We start from the raw sequence: 21,721 nt of genomic DNA on the forward strand, positions 1-21,721 counted from the left end.
TTTAGTTTTTTAAGGAACCTCCATACTGTTCTCCATAGTGGTTGTATCAATTTACATTCCCACCAACAGTGCAAGAGGGTTCTCTTTTCTCCACACCCTTTCCAGCATTTATTGTTTGTAGATTTTTTGATGATGGTCATGCTGACCCGTGTGAGGTGATACCTCATTGTGGTTTTGATTTGCAGTTCTCTAATGATTAGTGATTTGAGCATCCTTTTATGTGTTTGTTGGCAATCTGTATATCTTCTTTGGAGAAATGTCTATTTAGGTCTTCCACCCATTTTTGGATTGGGTTCTTTGTTTTATTGATATTGAGCTGCATGAGCTGCTTGTATATTTTAGAGATTAATCCTTTGTCAGATGCTTCATTTGCAAATATTTTCTCCCATTCTGAGGGTTGTCTTTTGGTCTTCTTTATGGTTTCCTTTGCTGTGCAAAAGCTTTGAAGTTTCATTAGGTCCCATTTGTTTGTTTTTATTTCCATTTCTCTAGGAGGTGGGTCTCAAAGGGTCTTGCTGTGATTTATATCATATGTTTTCCTCTAAGACTTTTATAGTATCTGGCCTTACATTTAGGTCTTTAATCTATTTTGAGTTTATTTTTGTGTATGGTATTAGGAAGTCTTCTAATTTCATTCTTTTACATGTAGCTGTCCAGTTTTCCCAGCACCACTTATTGAAGAGGTGGTCTTTTCTCCATTGTACATTCTTGCCTCCTTTATCAAAGATAAGGTGACAATATGTGTGTGGGTTTATCTCTGGGCTTTCTATCCTGTTCCATTGATCTATATTTCTGTTTTTGTGGCAGTACCATACTGTCTTGATGACTGTAGCTTTGTAGTATAGTCTGAAGTCAGGGAGCCTGATTCTTCCAGCTCCATTTTTCTTTCTCAAGATTGCTTTGGCTATTCGGAGTCTTTTGTGTTTCCATACAAATTGTAAAAAATTTTGTTCTAGTTCTTTGAAAAATGCCATTGGTAGTTTGATAGGGATTGCATTGAATCTGTAGATTGCTTTGGGTAGTAGAGTCATTTTCACAATGTTGATTCTTCCAATCCAAGAACATGGTATATCTCTCCATCTGTATCATCTTTAATTTCTTTCATCAGTGTCTTATAATTTTCTGAGTTCAGGTCATTTGTCTCCTTAGGTAGGTTTATTCCTAGGTATTTTATTCTTTTTGTTGCAGTGGTAAATGGGAGTGTTTCCTTAATTTCTCTTTCAGATTTTTCATTGTTAGTGTTTAGGAATGCAAGAGATTTCTGTGCATTAATATTGTAACCTGCTACTTTACAAATTTATTGATTAGCTCTAGTAGTTTTCTGATAGCATCTTTAGGATTCTCTGTGTATAGTATCATGTCATCTGCAAACAGTGAGAATTTTACTTCTTCTTTTCTGATTTGGATTCCTTTTCTTTCTTTTTATTCTCTGATTGCTGTGGCTAAAACTTCCAAAACTATGTTGAATAATAGTGATGAGAGTGGGCAGCCTTGTCTTGTTCCTGATCTTAGAGGAAATGGTTTCAGTTTTTCACCATTGAGAACGATGTTGGCTGTGGGTTTGTCATATATGTCCTTTATTATGTTGAGCTGGGCTCCCTCTATGCCAACTTTCTGGGGAGTTTTTATCATAAATGGGTGTTGAATTTTGTTGAAAGCTTTTTCTGCATCTATTGAGAGGTTCATATGGTTTTTATCCTTCAATTTGTTAATATGGTGTTTCACATTGTCTCGTTTGGTATCAGGGTGATGGTGGCCTCATAGAATGAGTTTGGGAGTGTTCCTCCCTCTGCTATATTTTGGAAGAGTTTGAGAAGGATAGGTGTTAGCTCTTCTGTAATTGTTTGATAGCATTCACCTGTGAAGCCGTCTGGTCCTGGGCTTTTGTTTGTTGGAAGATTTTAAATCACAGTTTCAATTTCAGTGCCTGTGATTGGTGTGTTCATATTTTCTATTTCTTTCTGGTTCAGTTTTGGAAGGTTGTACTTTTCTAAGAATTTGTCCGTTTCTTCTAAGTCGTCCATGGTATTGACATACAGTTGCTTGTAGTAATCTTTCATGATCCTTTGTATTTGTGCAGTGTCAGTTGTTACTTCTCCTTTTTCATTTCTAATTCTGTTGATTTGAGTCTTCTCCCTTTTTTTCTTGATGAGTATGGCTAATGGTTTATTATTTTTTTATCTTCTCAGAGAACCAGCTTTTAGTTTTATCCACTCTTTTTTAAATTCTTTTCCCATGTAGGTCATTAGAGAGTATTGAGATGACTTCCCTATGCTATACAGTAGGTCCTTATTAGTTATCTGTTTTACATATAGTAGTGTGTATGTGTGGATCCCCATCTCCCAATTTATCCCTCCCCCACCTTTCACCCCTGGTAACCATAAGTTTGTTTCCTACATCTGTGACTTTTATTTCTGTTTTATAAACAGGTTGATTTGTAATATTTTTTAGATTCCACATATAAGCAATATCATATGGTATTTGTTTTTCTCTGACTGACTTCACTTAGTATGACCGTCTCGAGGTCCCTCCATGTTGCTGCAGATGAGGTTATTTCATTCTTTTTTATGGCTGAGTAATATTCCATTGTGTATATATACCACATCTTCTTTATCCATTCCTCTGTCGATGGACATTTAGGTTGCTTCCATGTCCCAGCTATTGTAAATAGTGTTGCAGTGGACATTGGGGACATTGTCACCTTTTCAAATTATGGATTTCTCTGGGTATATGCTGAGGAGTGGGATTGCAGGATCATATGGTAGTTCTAATTTTAGTTTTTTAAGGAAACTCAATACTGTTCTCCATAATGGTTGTACCAATTTACATTCCTACCAACAGTATACAAGGGTTCCCTTTTCTCCACACCCTCTCCAGAATTTACTATTTGTAGATTTTTTTGATGATGGCCATTCTGACTGATGTGAGGTGATACCTCACTGTGGTTTTGATTTGTATTTCTCTCATAATTAGTGATGTTGAGCATCTTTTCATGTGCTTTTTGGCCGTCTGTATGTCCTCTTCTGAGAAACGTCTATTTAGATCTCCCACCCATGTTTTGATTGGGTAGCTTGTATTTTTGATATAGAGCTGCATGAGGTTTTCTTGTATTTCGGAGATTAATCCCTTGTTGGTTGCTTCATTTGCAAATATTTTCTCCCATTCTGAGGGTTGTCTTTTCGTTTTGTTTATGGTTTCCTTTGTTGTGCAAAAGTAAGTTTCATTAGGTCCCATTTGTTTATTCTTGTTTTTATTTTCATTACTCTAGGAGGTGGATCAAAAAAGATCATGCTGCGATTTATGTAAGAGAATGTTCTGCCGATGTTTTCTTCTAAGAGTTTTATTGTATCCAGCCTTACATTTAGGTCTTTAATCCCTTTTGAGTTTATTTTTGTGTATGTTGTTAGGGAGTGTTCTAATTTCATTCTTTTATATGTAGCTGTCCAGTTTTCCCAGCACCGTTTATTGAAGAGACTGTCTTTTCTCCATTGTATAGTTTTGCCTCCTTTGTTATAGATTAGGTGACCATAGGTGCTTGGGTTTATCTCTGCACTTTCTGTCCTGTTTCATTGATATATATTTCTGTTTTTGGCCAGTACCATACTGTTTTGATTCCTGTGGCTTTGTAGTGTCTGAAACCAGGGAGCCTGATTCCTCCAGCTCCGTTTTTCTTTCTCAAGATTGCTTTTGCCATTCGGGGTCTTCTGTGTTTCCATTCATATTGTAAAATTTTTTGCTCTAGTTCTGTGAAAAATGCCATTGGTAATTTGACAGGGATTGCACTGAATCTGTAGATTGCTTTGGGTAGTATAGTCATTTTCACGATATTGATTCTTCCAATCCAAGAACATGGTATCTCTCTCCATCTGTTTGTGTCATCTTTGATTTCTTTCATCGGTATCCTATAGTTTTCTAAGTTCAGGTCATTTGGCTCCTTAGGCAGGTTTATTCCTAGGTATTTTATTCTTTCTGATGTGATGGTACATGGGATTGTTTCCTTTATTTCTCTTTCTCATCTTTTGTTGTTAGTGTATAGAAATGAAACAGATTTCTGTGTATGAATTTTGTATCCTGCACCTTTACCAAATTCGTTGAGGAGTGCTAGTAATTTTCTGGTGGCATGTTCAGGATTTTCTATGTATAGTATCATGTCATCTCCAAACAGTGACAGTTTTACTTCTTCTTTTCCAATTTGGATTCCTTTTATTTCTTTTTCTTCTCTGATTGCCGTGGCTAGGACTTCTAAAACTATGTTGAATAATAGTTGAGAATGATGTTTGCTGTGGGTTTGTCATAGATGGCCTTTATTATGTTGAGGTAGGTTCCCTCTATGTGCACTTTCTAAATGGGTGTTGAATTTTGTCAAAAGGTTTTTCTGCATCTATCGAGATGATCTGTAGGGCGCGGTCAGCTAACTGCTACGCAGCAGGAAGCTGAAATAAGCTGAGTCATCCTTCCTGTGGCCACTGCGCTTGCGCTAAGTATACTAATGAGGTTTTAAAGTAGCGACCTATCCGATGCTGGCTCACAAATCGCACCATCGGCGAAAGCCAATCACAGAGCGACACATGTTCTTAATCCCTATATAAGCAGACTGCTCTAGGATTGCGGGGTCTTCCTTCCATCTTTCTTCAACCAAGCTGTGCTCCAATAAAGTGTGATACGAGCAGAATCTTGCGTGTGGCGGCTCGTTATTCTGCCGGTCAGAAACGGCTCGCCGCAATGATCATATGGTTTTTATTCTTCAATCTGTTAATGTGGTATATCACATTGATTGATTACTGTATACTGAAGAATCCTTGAATCCCTGAGATAAATCCCACTTGATCATCGTGTATGATCCTTTTAATATGTTGTTGGATTCACTTTGCTAGTATTTTGTTGAGTGTCTTTGTGTCAGTGTTCATCAGTGATATTGGCCTGTAATTTTCTTTTCTAGTGTGTGTGATATCTTTGTCTGGTTTTGGTATCAGAGTGATGGTGGCCTTGTAGAATAAGTTTGGGAGTTTTCCTTCCTTTCCAATTTTTTTGAAGAGTTTCAGAAGGATAGGTGTTAACTGTTCTCAGAATGTTTGACAGAATTTTCCCGTGAAGCCATCTGGTGCTGGGCTTTTGTTTGTTGGAAGTTTTTAAATCACAGTTTCAATTTCAGTACTTGTTATTGGTCTGTTCATATTTTCTCTTTCTTCCTGGTTCAGTCTTGGAAGGTTGTACCTTTCTATGAATTTGTCCATTTCTTCTAGGTTGTGCATTTTATTGGCATATAATTGCTTGTAGTGGTCTCTTATGATCCTTTATATTTCTGTGGTGTCAGTTGTAACTTCTTTTTCATTTCTAATTTTATTGATTTGAGTCCTCTCCCTTTTTTTCTTGATGAGTCTGGCTAAAGTGTTATCAATTTGAGATCTTTGCAATTGTTTTCTTTGTTTCTGTTTCATTTATTTCTGCTCTGATCTTTATTATTTCTTTCCTCCTACTAGCTTTGGGTTTTTTTTTGTTCTTCTTTCTCTAGTTCCTTTAGGTGTAATGTTAGATTGTTTATTTGAGATTTTTCTTGCTTCTTGAGGTAGGATTGTATGACTATAAACTTCCCTCTTAGAACTGCTTTTGCTGCATCCCATAGGTTTTGGATCATCGTGTTTTCGTTGTCATTTGTCTCTAGGTATTTTTTGATTTCCTCTTTGATTTCTTCAATGGTCCACTGGTTGTATGGTAACATTGTTTAGCCTCCATGTGTTTGTGTTTTGTACAGTTTTTTCCCTGTAATTAATTTCTAATCTCATAGTGTTGTGGTCAGAGAAGATGCTTGATATGATTTCAGTTTTCTTAAACCTACTGAGGTTTGATTTGTGACCCAAGATATGATCTATCCTGGAGAATGTTCCATGTGCATTTGAGAAGAAAGTGTATTTTTCTGCTTTCGAATGGAATGTCCTATAGATATCAATTAAGTCTGTCTGGTCTAATGTGTCATTTAAGGCTTGTGTTTCCTTATTTTCTGTCTGGATGATCTGTCCATTGGTGTAAGTGGGGTGTTAAAGTCCCCCACTATTATTGTGTTACTGTCAATTTCCCCTTACATTCCTGTTAGCATTTGGCTTATATGTTGAGGTGCTCTATTTTGGGTGCACATGTATTTACAATTGTTATATTTTATTCTTGGATTGATCCCTTGATCCTTATGTAGTGTCCTTCCTGTCTTTTGTAAGAATCTTTATTATAAAGTCTGTTTTGTCTGATATGAGTATTGCTACTCCAGCTTTCTTTTGATTTCCATTTGCATGGAATATCTTTTTCCATCCCTTCACTTTCACTGTGTATGTGTCCTTAGGTCTGAAGTGGGTCTCTTGTAGAGGGCATATATATGGGTCTTATTTTTGTATTCATTCAGTCAGTCTGTGTCTTTTGTTTGGAGCATTTAATCAATCACATTTAAGGTAATTATCGATATGTATGTTCCTATTGCCATTTTCTGAATATTTTTGGATTTGTTTTTGTAGGTCTTTTTTCTTCCTTCCTCTTTTGTTCTCTTGTGGTTTGATAACCATCTTTGGTGTTGTATTTGGGTTGCTTTTTCTTTTTTGTGTGTGTATTTATTGTAGTTTTGGGTTTGCTGTTCCTATGAGTTTTTGATATAGCAGTCTATATATGTACAAGGTTGTTTTAAGTTGTTGGTCTCTTTCCCACCTAGAGGAGTTCCTTTAGCATTTGTTGCAAAGCTGGTCTGTTGGTGATGAATTCTATTAGCTTTTGCTTGTTTGTGAAGCTTTTGATTTCTCCATTGAATCTGAATGAGATCTTTGCTGGGTAGAGTATTGTTGGTTGTAGGTTTTTCGCTTTCATCACTTTAAATATATCATGCCACTCCCTTCTGGCCTGCAGAGTTTCTGCTGAAAAAATCAGGTGATAACCTTATGGGGATTCCCTTGTATGTTATTTGTTGCTTTTCCCTTGTTGCTTTTAGTATTTTTTCTTTGTATTTAATTTTTGTTAGTTTGATTAATATGTAATATGCTCCTGATGGGTGGGGCTGTGTTCCTGTCTTGCTCATTGTTTGGCCTGAGGCATTCCTGCACTGGAGCTTGCAGGCTGTTATGTGGGATTGGGTCTTGGCGCCAAAATGTGGACCTCCTGCTGAGCTCATGCTGGTTAATATTCCCTGGGGCCTCTGCTACCAGGGTGATTGCCCCCACAGTGATCTACAGCCTATACCCGCTTCCCCAGGAGACCCTCCAAGACCCCTAGGTAGGTCTAGCTCAGGTTCCTATGGAGGTACTGCTTCGTGCTGGGTCCCAGTGCACATGAGATCTTGTGTGTACCCTCCAAGAGCGGAGTCTGTTTCTCCCCACACTGTGGGGTTCCTGCCCTCAAGCCCCGCTGGCCTTCAATTCTAAATGCTCTGCGGGTTCTTCCTCCCAATGCCAGACCCTCAGACTGTCTTGGAGGGTTATTTTTATGTGGGAACGTCCCTGTGTAGCCTGCACTTTTTGTTTGTTTGTTGTTACGAGGGTTGTTTTCAGTATGGGTGTCTGCCACGTCTTTTCCTCAGTGTATGCTGGCCGTTATCCCCTTGATAGGAGGTTTGGCTGGTGTTGTGGTGACCAGATCCTGCACTGGGTATTGAGCGGGGCCTCCCCTTTGGTCTGTGATTGTCACCGCCCTGTCAGGGGCAGAGTCTGCTCCCTAGTTGTTGTTGAAGAGGCCCCCAGATCTGTTTCTTAGCTGTGTTTCTGATCTGCGATGCAAGGTAGATGGGATTGGAGCAGTCCCACTGGGAGAGAAGCCCCTGAGTATTCCTCCTCTGGAGATGTTCACCTGTGAGCTGCTCTGTTGTGTCACCTTTCACCTGTTGTGCAGGCTCAGAAGTTACTCTGTTGTTGGCACTGCTCTCAGTCCCACCTTAACCATGGGTATGTTGGCAGTTGGCCCTGGTGTCTCTCAGGTGTTGTTTTCACCAGGCCACCAGCATAGATCCACTGAAGTCAGGTGCCAGGATTGCAGTAATCATGGATCTGGACCCATTGTGGGCGCTATGGGGACAGCCCATCCCCTGCATGTACTTGCCCACAAACCCCACGGCTGCTAAAGCTAGACTCGTCTCAGCTGCGGGAGCACTTGTCGACCATTCAGATGTTCTGCTGGTGCTGAGTTTACAATGCTGGTCATTGGGGGGTGTGTGATTCCACGGTTTGTGCAGCTGTGAGGAGAGATTTCAACTTCTTCCTTTGTTGCATGGCCCCTGGGACACAGCTGTGGTTTCAGCTCCACCTCTGCATGTGGGCCATCCACAGGTGTCTGCTCCTGAGGCTGCCCCGGAACACATGAGTCCACTCTGGTAGGGACGGGTCAGGCAGTGTATCCAGAGGCCTCGGGTACAGGAGAGCCGGCCCCAGCAGGAATGGTTGCGTTGCATGGAGAGCTGGCGGCAGCGTGCGTGAGAGAGCTGGCCTGGAGGGGTGGGGCACGTGGGGGCGCGAGGAGCCAGCCCTGGCGGGAGCCCCTCCTAGTGCCTGGGGAGGCAGGTGTCAGCTGGTGGGGAGAAAGGCTGCAGTGGTGGCCACACCATTTGTGCGTCACTCAGCAACTGGTGCCTTGCTCCTATGGTGGTCCAGGTTTCCTTCACGAGCATTCCCAGTTGCAGATTTCCTCACTCCCATGCCCTCAGGCTGTCCCCTTCTCACAGCCAACAGCAGTTCCCTCCCCGGGTCTGTTCTCCAAACCCCACATTCCAGCACCCAGTCCCCGTCCGCACTGGGGACAGACTTCTCAGGCTGGGGCCCCCAGGGCTGTGGCTCGGTCCCTCTGTTCAGGTCTCACTCTGTCCTGCCTGCCACAGTCTGGTTGTTGCATTCGCCTCAGAGCCCCTGAAGGACCCCTTCTGTCCCAGCTGATCTTCTGTCAGTGAGGGGGCTTCCCCAGATGTGGGAACCTCTCCTCTCCTTCAGCTCCCCCAAGGGGCGCAGGTCCCGTCCCGCATCCTCTCCTCTTCCTTTTTTCCTTATTCTTTCTTTTGTCCTACCCGGTCACGTGGGGATATTTCTTGCCCTTTTAGGTGTCCGACGTCCTCTGCTAGTGTTCAGCAGGCTCTCTGTGGGAACTGTTCCATGTGTTCCTGAGGCGTTTGTGGGGGGGGGGGAGGAGCTCCACGTCCTCCTCCGCCGCCGCCATCTTGTCCCCCCTTTCACATTCTTTTCTTCAATAACACTCTTCTATAGGTGTTGTGGAATACAGGTTCCACTTTTATAAACATATTCACTCCATGACACAGTGCTGTGTGTGAATTACAAGTTTAAGGTATACAGCGTAGTAACTTGCCTTACCTATATTGAGAAATGATTCCCACAGTAAATTCAGTTAATATCCATTATCTCATGGATACAGAAAAAAGAAGAAACGTATTTTCCTTGTGATAAGGATTCTTAGGATCTGCTCTGAATAACTTTCAAATATACCATACAGCAGAGTTAACTATAGCCATTGTGTTTTACATTATATACCCAGGACTTATTTATCTTGGAACTGAACCTTTATACATTTTGACCACTTTCATCCAACTGCCCACCCCCACCTACCACCTCTGGTAACCACAAAGCTCAGCTCTTTTTCTATGAGTTTGGTTTTACTGTTTGTTTGCTTGTTAGATTACACGTATAAGTGAGATCCTACAGTATTTGTCTGTCTCTGTCTGACTTATTTCACTTAGAATAAATCATCAGGGTCTTTCCATGTTGTCACAGATGGCAGGATTTCCTTCTTTTACGGCTGACTCTTTCACTGCATATAAATACAATCTTTTCCCTTCATCTATTAGTGGGTACTTTTTTTTTTAACATTTTTATTGGAGTATAATTGCTCTATAATTGTGTGTTAGTTTCTGCTTTATAACAAAGTGAATCAGCTATACATATACATATATCCCCATATCTCCTCCCTCTTGCAGTGGACACTTTCATTGTTTCCATGTCTTAGTTAATGTAGATAATGCTGCTGGGAACATGGGGGTGCAGCTATCTCTTTGACATAGTGTTTTTGTTTCCTTCATATATATTCCCACTAGTGGAATTACCAAGTCAAATGGTAGTTCTAATTTTTTGAGGGAACTCCACACTGTCTTCCATAGTGGCTGTTCCAAGTTACAGTTACAGTCCCACCAACAGTGCACAATAGTTCCCTTTTCTCCATATCCTTGCCAGCATTCATTTCTTAAAAGGTATTCTAACAGGTGTGAAAGAATTTCAATCTAAAGTGGAACCAGGGACTTCCCTCGTGGTGCAGTTGTTGAGAATCCATCTGCCAGTGCAGGGGACATGGGTTCGTGCCCTGGTCTGGGAAGATCCCACATGCCACGGAGCAACTAAGCCCGTGCGCCACAACTGCTGGGCCCACATGCCACAACTACTGAAGCCCACGTTCCTAGAGCCCATGCTCTGCAACAAGAGAAGTCACCACAATGAAGAGTAGCTCCTCTCGCTGCAACAAGAGAAAGCCCAGGCGCAGCAACAAAAGACCCAATGCAGCCAAAAATAAATAAATAAATTTATTAAAAAAAAATAAAGTGGAACCAAAGGATATAAAATGGAAAATCTTATACATGTGCCCTCAGAAAAACAAAAGTTATGGACTGATTTCCTGTATGTGCCTGATTTACAGAAAACTGTTAATATTTGAATTTTCTTAAATAATAGGGAGTTGGTCAGGGGAAATCAACCTTGGGAAGTTTTGCTTATGGTTTCCAGAGTCATGAACAAGAAATGACCCAGGTCGGATTGGTCCCAAAAAAATAAGCTGAATTGAGCTTTGTTTGTATGACTAGACTGGTTTTGTCTGTACAGGGAATTTTCAAAGCTGACCTCTGGTGTGTGTGTGTGTGTGTGTGTGTGTGTGTGTGTGTGTGTGTTTTTGTGGTACGCGGGCCTCTCACCATTGTGGCCTCTCCCGTTGCGGAGCACAGGCTCCGGACCTGCACGCTCAGTGGCCATGGCCCAAGGGCCCAGCCTCTCCGCGGCATGTGGGATCCTCCCGGACTGGGGCACGAACCCACGTCCCCTGCATCGGCAGGCGGACCCCCAACCACTGCGCCACCAGGAAAGCCCAGTGTGTTTTGTTTTTTTAACAGACTCTAGATGAACTCTCTTTACATTCCCTGCCCATAAATACAGCCTACCCCAGACCCTCAGTGGACTCACTTGTAGCTTGCTTCAGTTTGCATGTCCTGATTTGTATTTCTCTGCTATTCCTGAATAGTCATTTTTTTGACAATTTGAGCTTGCCTCATTTTCCTTTTTTATTTAGGTCGATACAGGCTAGAGATATTATGGTTTTGATTTGCATTTCTCTAATTATTGAGAACCTTTTTGTGTACCTGTTGTCCATTTGAATGTCATTTTTGGAAAAACATCTGTTCAGATCCTTTGCCCATTGTTTAATTGGATGACGATGATAATTTGACATTGAGTTACATGAGTTCTTTTCATCTTTTGTATGTTAACCCTTTTCAGATATATATATGGGTTACAAAAATTTTTTTTCCCATTCAATAGGTTGCCATTTCATTTTGTTTCATTTTGTTTGCTCTGCAGAGCTTTTTACTTTGATGTAATCATGTTTATTTTGTTTCTTGTGCTTTAGGTGTTAACATGCAAAAAAAATCATTGCCAAGCCCCATGTCAAGGAGTTATTTTCCTATGTTTTCCAAGTCTTATATTTAGTGTTTAATCCATTTTGAGTTAAGTTTTGTGAGTTGTGTAAGATAGGGATCTATTATAATTCTTTTACCTGTGAATATCCAATTTTCCCAGCACTGTTTATTGAAGAAATTGTCTTTTCTTCGTTGAGTATTCTTGGCTCCCTTGTCAAATATTAGTTGACCATATATGCATGGGTTTGTTTCTGGGCTCTCAATTCTTTTCCATTGGTTTATGTGTCTGTTTTATGCCAGTACCATACTGTTTTGAACACCTTAGCTTTACAATATAGCTTGAAATCAGAAAGAATGAACCTCTGCTTTGTTCTTTCTCAGGGTGCTTTGGCTATGCAGGGTCTTTGGCTGTTCCACATAAATTTTAGGATTTTTTTTTCTTCTATAAAAGAAAATACCATTGGAATCTTGACAGGGATTGCACTAAATCTGTAGATGACTTTGGTTGGTATGGACATTTTAATATTACTAATTCTCCCAACCCATGAGCACAGGATACCTTTCCATTTATTTGTGTTTATCTTCAGGTTCTTTCATCTGTGTCTTGTAGTTTTCAGTGTAGAGATCTTTAACCACCTTGGTTAATTTTTATTCCTGGGTATTTTACTGTTTTTGATGCTATTGTGAATGGAAGAGTTCTCAAAAATTCATTGTTAGTGTATAGAAATGCTGATATTTTAATGTTATTTTTGTATCCTGTAATTTTCCTCAATTTGTTGCTTAGAAAGAACAGGGTGGGGTTTTTTGTGTGTGTGTGTGTGTGTGGAGTCTTTAGGATTTTCTCTATATAAAATCAATGCCATCTGCAAATAGAGACAATTTTACTTAATCTTTTCCAATTCTGATGCCTATTTTTCTTGCATGAATGCTCTGGCTGGGACTTCCACTATTGTGTTGAATAGGAGTGATAAGGGTGGGCATCCTTGTCCAGATCTTAGTGGGAAAAGCTTTCAGCCTTTCACCACTGAGTATGATGATGTGGGCTTGTCATATATAGCCTTTATTATGTTGAGGTATATTCTTTCTAGACCTAACTTGTTATGAGTTATTATCCTGAACAGATGTTGAATTTTGTCAAATGCTTTTTCTGTATCTATCGAATGATCATATGATTTTTTTCTTTCATTCTATTAGAATGATGTATCACGTTTATTGATTTGTGTATGTTGAAGCAATCTTGCATCCTAGGGATAAATCCCTCTTGAATCATGGTGAATGATCCTTTTAATGTGCTGCGGAATTTGATTTGCTGATATTTTACTGAGAATTTTTCCATCTATATTCTCAGGGATATTACCTTAATTTTTATTTTATATTGGAGTATAGTTGATTAACAATGTGTTAGTTTCAGGTGTACAGCAAAGTGATTCACTTATACATATATCTATTCTTTTTCAAATTCTTTTCCCATTCAGGTTATTACAGAATACTGAGCAGAGTTCCCTGTGCTATACAGTAGGTCCTTGTTGGTTATCTGTTTTAAATACAGCAGTGTGTACATGTCAATCCCAAACTCCCTGTCTGTCCTTCCCCACACCCCCATCCTTCCCCCCTGGTAAGCATGAGTTAATTCTGAGTCTGTGAGTCTGTTTCTGTTTTGTAAGTAAGTTCACTAGTATCATTTGTTTTTTAGATTCCACATATAAGCACTATCATATTTGTCTTTCTCTGTGTGACTGACTTCACTTAGTATGATAATCTCCAGGTCCATGCATGTTGCTACAAATGACTATACTACCCAAGGCAATCATTAAGGATATTGACCCATAGTTTTCTTTTCCTCTGGTGTCCTTTCCTGGCTTTGGTATTAGAGTAATGCTGGCCTCATAAAATGAGTTTCAGAGTTTCACACCTCTTTGATTTTCTTTTTAAGAATTTGAGGATTGATTAATTCTTCTTTAAATGTTTGGTGAAATTCACCTGTGAAGCCATCTGGTCCTGGGGTATTCGATGTTGATTTTTTTTTTATCACTGGTCCACTCTCATTATTTGTTATTGATATGCTCAGATTTTCTATTTCTCCCCGATTCAGTCTGTAGGTTGTACGTTTCTAAGGATTTTTCCATTTCTTCTAGGTCATCCAGTTTGTTGGTGTATACTTTTTCATATAGCTTATGATCCTTTGTTTTTCTGTAGTATCAGTTATAATGGCTCCTCTTTCATTTATAAAGTTGTTGATTTGGGTCCTCTCTCTTTTTTTATTGGTTAGTCTACCTAAAGGTTTGTCAATTTAGTTCATCTTTTCAATGAACCAACTCTGTTTTATTAATTTTTTATGTTGTTTTCCTCTTCTCTCTTTTATTTATTTGTGCTCTAATCTTTATTATTTCCTTCCTTCTACTTTGGGCTCAGTTTGTTCTTTTTCTACTACTTTGAGGCATAGAGTGAGGAATCTTTCTTGTTTTGTTACCAAACCAAGTTTGTTTGCCTGACGTGCAACAAGCTAACATGCTGAGGCACTGAGGTTTGCGGCAAAGAAAGGGGGGAGATGGGAGAACAAGTCTCAAATCTGCCTCCCTAATGGTGGGGGGCTTGGAATATTTATGGCATAAAGAAGCAGGGTGGTCTTAGGTGTGGGGAAAGATGATTGGAGGTAGGGAAGAGGTGAGGCAATCTGTGTTCTGTGCAGGCGTATCTGAATTACGTTTTTCTTCATGGGATATAAGTTCAAAAATGGAGGCGTGCTACTGGGCATGTACCCTGAGAAAACCATAATTCAAAAAGAGTCATGTACCACAGTGTTCATTGCAGCTCTATTTACAATAGCCAGGACATGGAAGCAATCTAAATGTCCATCGACAGATGAATGGATAAAGATGTGGCACATATATACAATGGAATATTACTCAGCCATAAAAAGAAATGAAATTGAGTTATTTGTAGCGAGGTGGATGGACCTAGACTGTCATACAGAGTGAAGTAAGTCAGAAAGAGGAAAGCAACATATGCTAACACACATATATGGAATCTGAAAAAATAAATGGTTCTGAAGAACCTAGGGGCAGGACAGGAATAAAGATGCAGACATAGAGAATGGACTTGAGGACACGGGGAGGGGGAAGGGTAAGCTGGGATGAAGTGAGAGAGTGGCATGTACGTATATACACTACCAAGTGTAAAATAGGTAGCTAGTGGGAAGCATCCGCATAGCACAGGGAGATCAGCTCGGTGCTTTGTGTCTACCTTAGAGGGGTGGGATAGGGAGGGTGGGAGGGAGATGCAAGAGGGAGGAGATATGGGGATGTATGTATATTATAGCTGACTTACTTTGTTATACAACAGAAACTAACACCACTGTAAAGCAATTCTACTCCAATAAAGATGTTAAAAACAAAAGAAAGATATGTAATCAGGAAAAAACAAATGGAGGTGTGTAGCGTGATATGAGGGTTTAGTTTTGGGCACTCTGACATCAAAAAGCCATTCATCAAACACTTGCATAGGCCCAGTTTTAGGATTAGTGGTCCCAACCAGTCTTAGTTGGCTCAGCTTGAACTAGACTCAGCTGACTGCAAGTTCCTGGAAAACAACTCAGGCAACCATTTTATTGTTTAAGCTACATGAAGCTTGAAGAGCATGTAATTTGCAATAAAATAATAAGGCAAGTTTGCTCAGTGAAGGCAGGCTACAAGCAGAGGGGTTTTTATAAATTTATTTATTTATTTATTTTTGGCTGTGTTGGGTCTTCGTTTCTGTGTGAGGGCTTTCTCCAGTTGCAGAGAGCGGGGGCCATTCTTCATCGCCATGCGTAGGCCTCTTACTGTCGTGGCCTCTCTTGTTGCAGACCACAGGCTCCAGACACGCAGACTCAGTAGTTGTGGCTCACGGGCTTAGCCGCTCCGTGGCATGTGGGATCTTCCCAGACCAGGGCTCAAACCCGTGCCCCCTGCATTAGCAGGCGGATTCTCCACCACTGCGCCACCAGGGAAGCCCCAGAGGGGTTTTTAGCAAGCTGTAATATAAACTCAATTTCTGTAAATCACCAGTTTCTACTAACCCTATGGGGCATGGTTTTAAGATTTTTTTTTTTTAACCCTGTGGGGCATGGTTTCAGTCTCTTTCTTTTTTTTTAATTTTATTTATTTATTTATTTATTTATTTATTTATTTATTTATGGCTGTGTATGGCTCTTCGTTTCTGTGTGAGGGCTTTCTCTAGTTGCAGCAAGTGGGGGCCTCTCTTCATCGCGGTGCGCAGGCCTCTCACTATCACGGCCTCTCTTGTGGAGCACAGACTCGACGCGCAGGCTTAGTAATTGTGCCTCACAGGGCTAGTTGCTCCGCGGCACGTGGGATCTTCCCAGACCAGGGCTCGAACCCGTGTCCCCTGCATTGGCAGGCAGATTCTCAACCACTGCGCCACCAGGGAAGCCCGGTTTCAATTTCTTAACACACTGTTTGACCAGGGGATTTTTGCAGAAACTAATGCCTGTGGCTGGCAATTTGTTATGTAAGTGAATATTGAAACACCCATGTTTGAGTAAATATCAACTTTTTTTGCACTTAATGTATTTATTTGAAACTTTGTACATGTCTTACTAAAGCATTCTAATATTTCGTTGGAGTGTGATAGGCAGTATAGCAGGCACCTCTGTGCAGGGGAACAGAACATCTATTATAAATATGCTCTGTTTCACTGTAGTTTCCCCTGGAAGAGCAGACTCTACACTTTATGGCAGCATTTTTTTTAGTCCTGTGGGTATTATTTCCTCTAGAATATGTTCTTTTATTTTACCTGATAGTCGACAAGGTGGATCGACTTGTGGGGGGCTCTTTTAGAAACGCCACAAGAAGGACCAGGTGCGGGACTACCACTACATTCACCAGAATGGTCAGTTATCCATTCTCTAGCTACTGCTAAAATTGCTTGTGAGTCATTTTATTCTGTGCATTAAGGCCACAATAAATTTTATTTATTTAGGCTGTGCTGGGTCTTAGTTGCAGCCTGCAGGATCTGTTTTAGTGTGGCATGAGGAGTCTTAGTTGCGGCATGCAGGATTCTTAGTTGCAGCATGTGGGCTCTTAGTTGTGACATGCAGAATCTTAGTTGTGGCATGCATGCGGGATCTCGTTCCCCAACCAGGGATCGAACCCGGGCCCCCTGCATTACTCAAATAGAAACCCATTTTCTTATACCATTTTCGAGTTTTCTGGAAGATATTGAAGTGTGCCAGTTATTGATCGGATCAATCAACTCCTTTCATATATTTATTATACTCTAATACATAAGTGGGCTTAGTTGTCTGATGGCCAATCCTTCTGTCTGCCTTTCTTGTAGATGCTGTGGAGGCGTCATGAATAGTTGTCACCATGCGGACTAGCCTCTTGTCTTTCCATATAAGAAGAATCACTTCTCCCTTCCGTAAGAATGTCATTTCCCTCCCCCCACATAGATTTTTAGATTTCTCCTTTAATTGGTTTGGTAGACGATGATTCTCTCTTATATTCCCACAAATTCTGGTTTTATTTTTCAACAATATTTCAGATGTGGACACACCATTGTAATAATTGTCTTGGTAAATATGGTGCCATGAACCAAGATAAGGTTGTAGGACTGATAATATTGTTTCTTGCGGTTTCTTTCCTTCCCTGTGTAAATCTCAAGGTTGCATATATATCCAGTTTCCCTTTAGCTAACCATCCTGACTAAAATTCCATATTTTGTGAGTTTTTACAGATTATAGGTTTTGAATCTGAGTCATCCTCTCCACTTTATCATTGCCTCATCAAGTGATAACTCTTGTTTGGGTATATAGATTGATTGAAATTCTGGTAGAAAATAATCCAAAAGAGGTTTAACTTTTGAAATTCTGTCTGCAGGAAGTGGAGTTTCCAAGTTATCGTTAAAGTGAAGAAATGTCCTTATTTGTTTGAACCTTCTTCTCGTCATAATCTTTGGAAAGATAGGTGTTTCAAGTAAGGGATCAGTCGACCAATATCCTTTCCAGTGTGACTTTCTTATTTGTGCCATCAAAATTATTAATCCAAGAAACTTCTTCATGTCACTGTTGGTTACAGCAGTCCATTTTAAAACCTTATCATACTTTTTATATGATTTTTCATTTTGTTGGTGATACAAGTTTGAGAAGTGACCAACTCGAACAAGTTACTAAAAATTAATTCTGTTATTTCACTAACACTTTGCTGGTTATTATATTCAGCAGTTACACCTGACACACCTGTAAAGTCTTCTAATTTTCCTGAAATGTTGTCTTCAATCCACTCTTCTGTAGAAGCAAAGGAGCATTCTCCAGCACTGTAAGTTTCATTTTCACTTTCTATATCACAATCAGTCACTAAGATTTTTTTGTCTTTTTTTGGTCTAATATTCACATCATCTGAATCAGAACTATATTCTGAAGAACTATCATTTTCTGATACACTAGTATATATGCCTCTCGGACAGTCAGAGAAAGTATCTGCATAAAATTCACTGAAAAATTCTTCTTCACTCAAAATTTTGCAATGCGTCATTTTTGAAAACTTTATGGTAATAAACCATGCACAAGGTTGGAACAAAAACCTAACGGAGCAAAATGTGAATGATAACGGCAGTCATAAGTTGTATAATGAACCCTTGATCAATTCTAAGCTCTAACAACTTCGCATGGTGATGTAAATTGTGTCACTCTCTAAAAACATATCGATATGTCTCTGGTCAGTAACGTTTGGGTAACAAAATTAATACATCTCCGGTCAATAATGTGTTAATGTAGGCATTTATTGTTATGAACTTTCCTCTCAGAACTGCTTTTGCTGTATCCCATAAGTTTTGGTATGTTGTCTTTCCATTTTTGTTTGTCTCAAGATACTTTTTTATTCCCCTTTTAATTGCTTTAAGACATTGGTTGTTCAGGATGTGTTGTTATTTTCTGTGTATTCATGAATTTTCCAGTTATCCTCCTGTTGATTTTTAGTTCCTTGTAATTGTGGTCCGAGGAGATACTTGGTATGATTTCAATCTTCTTGAATTTGCTAAGATTTGTTTTGTGGCCTAAGATATGGTCTGTCCTAGAAAATGTTCCATGTGCACTTGATGAGAATGCATATTCTGCTGTTGTCGGATAGAATGTTCTGTATATGTCTATCAGGTCTATTTGGTATGTAGTTCTGTTTAAAACCGCTGGATGCTTATTGATTCTCTGGATGATCTATCCTTTTTGAAAGTGCAGTATTAAAATCCCCCACTCTTACTGTATTGCTATTTTAGCCCATGTAGTTTTACTTTATATGTTGATATTTAGTTGCTTCAATGTTGGTGCATAAATATATACAAACATTATATACCTTTTTAATGGAATGATCCCTTTACGTGTGTGTGTATAAAACTTTTCTCTTTCTCCCAGTGTCAGTTTAAAGTCTGTTTTGTCTGATATAAGTATAGTTACCACTGCTATTTTTGGTTACCATTTGCAGGAAATATTTTTTTCCATTCCCTCACTTTTAGTCTATGTATGTCTTTGAGGCTAAAGTGAGTCTCTTGTAGGAAGCATGTCATTGGATCTTATTGTTTTATCTAATTAGCCATCTTTGTCTTTTGATTGGAGACTTTAATCTACTTATGTTTAAAGCAGTTATTGATAGGTAAGAACTTACTATTGCCATTTTGTTAATTGTTTTCTGATTGTTTTGTAGACCCATTGTTCCTTGCTTCTTATCCTGCTGTGTTTGTGTTTGATGTCTTTTGGAATTAGTATACTTTGACTTCATTATCTTGTTTTTTGTGTGTATGAATACTACAGGTTTTTTCCTTGTGGTTACCATGAGGCTTACATAAAATATCTTAAAATTATAACACCGTGTTTTAAACTGATAACAAGACTTCAATAGCATTCCTAAGCTTTACACTTTTACTTCTCCTCCCCCTCACATTTTAGGTTATTGATGTTACAGTTTACATATTTTTCATATTGCGTATATAATAGATGTTTTTACTTATGCTAATTTTTACTGTTTTTTTTAAGTTTTAAACTGGAGTTAGGGAACTATGTACCACCATTACTGTATTACAAAATCTAACTTTGACTATATATTTACCATTACCAGTGAGTTTTGTCCTACCTCCTTATGTTTTTATGATTATATAATTAGTGTCCTTTTCTTCCAGAGAGCTTCTTTAGCATTTCTTATAGGCAGATCTAACGGTGATGAGCTCTCTCAGCTTTTATTTGTTCAGGAAGGTCTTTATCTCTCCTTCATTTCTGAATGAAGGACACCTTGGCTGGATATAGAATCCTTGGTTGACAGGGGTTTTTTTTCCTTTAGCATTTTTAAATTTATCATTCCTTTTTCTCCTGGCCTGGAAAGTTTCTGTTGAGAAATCCACCATGTCTTATGGAGGTTCCCTAGCATGTAACTTGTCTCCATTTTCTTCCTGCTTTGCAAATTCTTTGTCTTTGATTGTTGACAATTTAATTATAATGTGTCTCAGTGTAGCCCTATTCAGATTTAACATATTTGGGGTCCTTTCGGTCTCATGGATCTGGGTGGCCATTTCTGTTAGTTTGGGAAGTCTGACATTACTGCTTTAAATATGCCATCTGTCCTTTTTTTCCTTCTGGAATTCCTATAATGAGGATATTGTTGCTTTTGATGGTGCCCCACACATTGTGTAGTCTTTCTTCACTCTTCTGCAATCTTGATTCTTTTTGTTCCTCTGACTGGATAACTTCTAGGTCTCTGATCCTTTCTTCTGCATGGTTGAGCCTGCTGTTGAGACACTACAGAATTCTTCAGTGCAGTTTCTTTTTTTTCAGCTCTCAATTTTTTTTGATTCCTTTGTTGAACTTCTCATTTTGTTCATGCATTGTTTTCCTAATATCCTTTAAGTATCTCTGTTCTTGTAGTTTATTAATCTTATTTAAGAGGATTATTCTGAATTCTTTGTCTGACTGTTCCTAGATCTCCATTTCTTTAGGGTGTTACTGGAGCTTTATTAGTTTCCTTTCATGGTGTCATGTTTACTTGATTTTTCATGATCCTTGAATCCATATGTTGGTTTCTACATTTGAGCAAACGGTCTCCTCTTCCAGACTTCACAGGTTAACTTTGGTAAAGTCAGTTCTTCACCAGTCAGCTCAGTTTCGGTTTCTGGACATGTCAACTGGTAGCATACTTTGGGCAATTGGGGCTTGCTCTCCATCTCTTTTGGGGCAAGGCCTCTGCCCAAGCTCTGAGGTCAGGAGGGGCTGCCTCTGGCTGAAAACATTTGAATAGCAATTGCTGACTTGGTTTCCTGCTCAAGTGAGGCCATAGGATGGGCTCTGCTATTGCCTGGGTTCTCTGGTCAGGCTTCCTGGACAGTCAGGACTGGGTATCAGTACTATACTCAGCAGTTAGATGGAGCTATGAATGAGCTTCTCTTCCCTGGTGGGGTGAAGAACAGGTCCCAGGGCCAGCACAGCTCATTGTTTGGGAACCCAAATAAGGCAAGACTGTACGTCAAATTCCCTGGCTACATGGGGCCCCCCGATTTGCCCTGCAGATGAGGAAAGCCAAGGGCTTTGCTCTCTGTTCAAGTGCCATTGTAAGCAGGGGTGTTGGATGGGCTAGGCAGCTCCTCTTGTGCTCTGGTTAGGCTCCCTAATTGGATGGACTGAAGGCTCTATTCAGCAATGGAAGGGGCTACAAATTAGTTTCCCTATTAGGGTGGGCCCCTGTACAGGCCCTAAGCATGGCAAGTCTCTTGTTTGAGGATCAAATTAGGCAGAAATATGTACCAAGTTCCGTGACCGGACAGACCACTGTCCTAGCTCTGTCAAATGGGTAGGGCCACTGGATGGGCTCTCTACTCAAGTGCTGCTGTCATCAGAGTTGCAGGATGGGCTACACAGATTCCCAGGAGATCTGGCTGGGTTTCTTGGTCAAGCCAGGCTGGAAGCTGTATTCACTTTGGGTGTGGCTATAAACGAGCATCCTTGCCCAGTTGGGGCTGCAGATCAGCCCCCAAGACTGGCAGGGCTCTTTGTTTGGGGATCAGGTTAGATAGAACTGTGCACTAAGCTCCCTGGACAAATGGGGCCAC

General features: G+C 39.9%; 1 long non-coding RNA gene across 2 annotated transcripts in view; it reads left to right on the forward strand.

Moving 5' to 3' along the window:
- Positions 1 to 17,955, forward strand: part of LOC141276694 (uncharacterized) — a 39,683-nt gene extending 21,728 nt beyond the window's left edge. Inside the window, exons 3-5 of one of the 2 annotated variants that reach the window (XR_012326658.1) lie at positions 16,976 to 17,059; positions 17,518 to 17,613; positions 17,859 to 17,955. This is a non-coding gene — a long non-coding RNA (uncharacterized lncRNA). Of the gene's footprint in view, positions 1 to 16,975; positions 17,060 to 17,517; positions 17,657 to 17,858 lie in introns of those variants that run through there. The other variant, XR_012326657.1, reaches the window with a different exon arrangement.
- Positions 17,956 to 21,721: the final 3,766 nt, after the last annotated feature.

The sequence above is a fragment of the Tursiops truncatus genome, chromosome 16 (genome assembly GCF_011762595.2).
Source record: "Tursiops truncatus isolate mTurTru1 chromosome 16, mTurTru1.mat.Y, whole genome shotgun sequence".
Classification (NCBI taxonomy): domain Eukaryota; kingdom Metazoa; phylum Chordata; class Mammalia; order Artiodactyla; family Delphinidae; genus Tursiops; species Tursiops truncatus.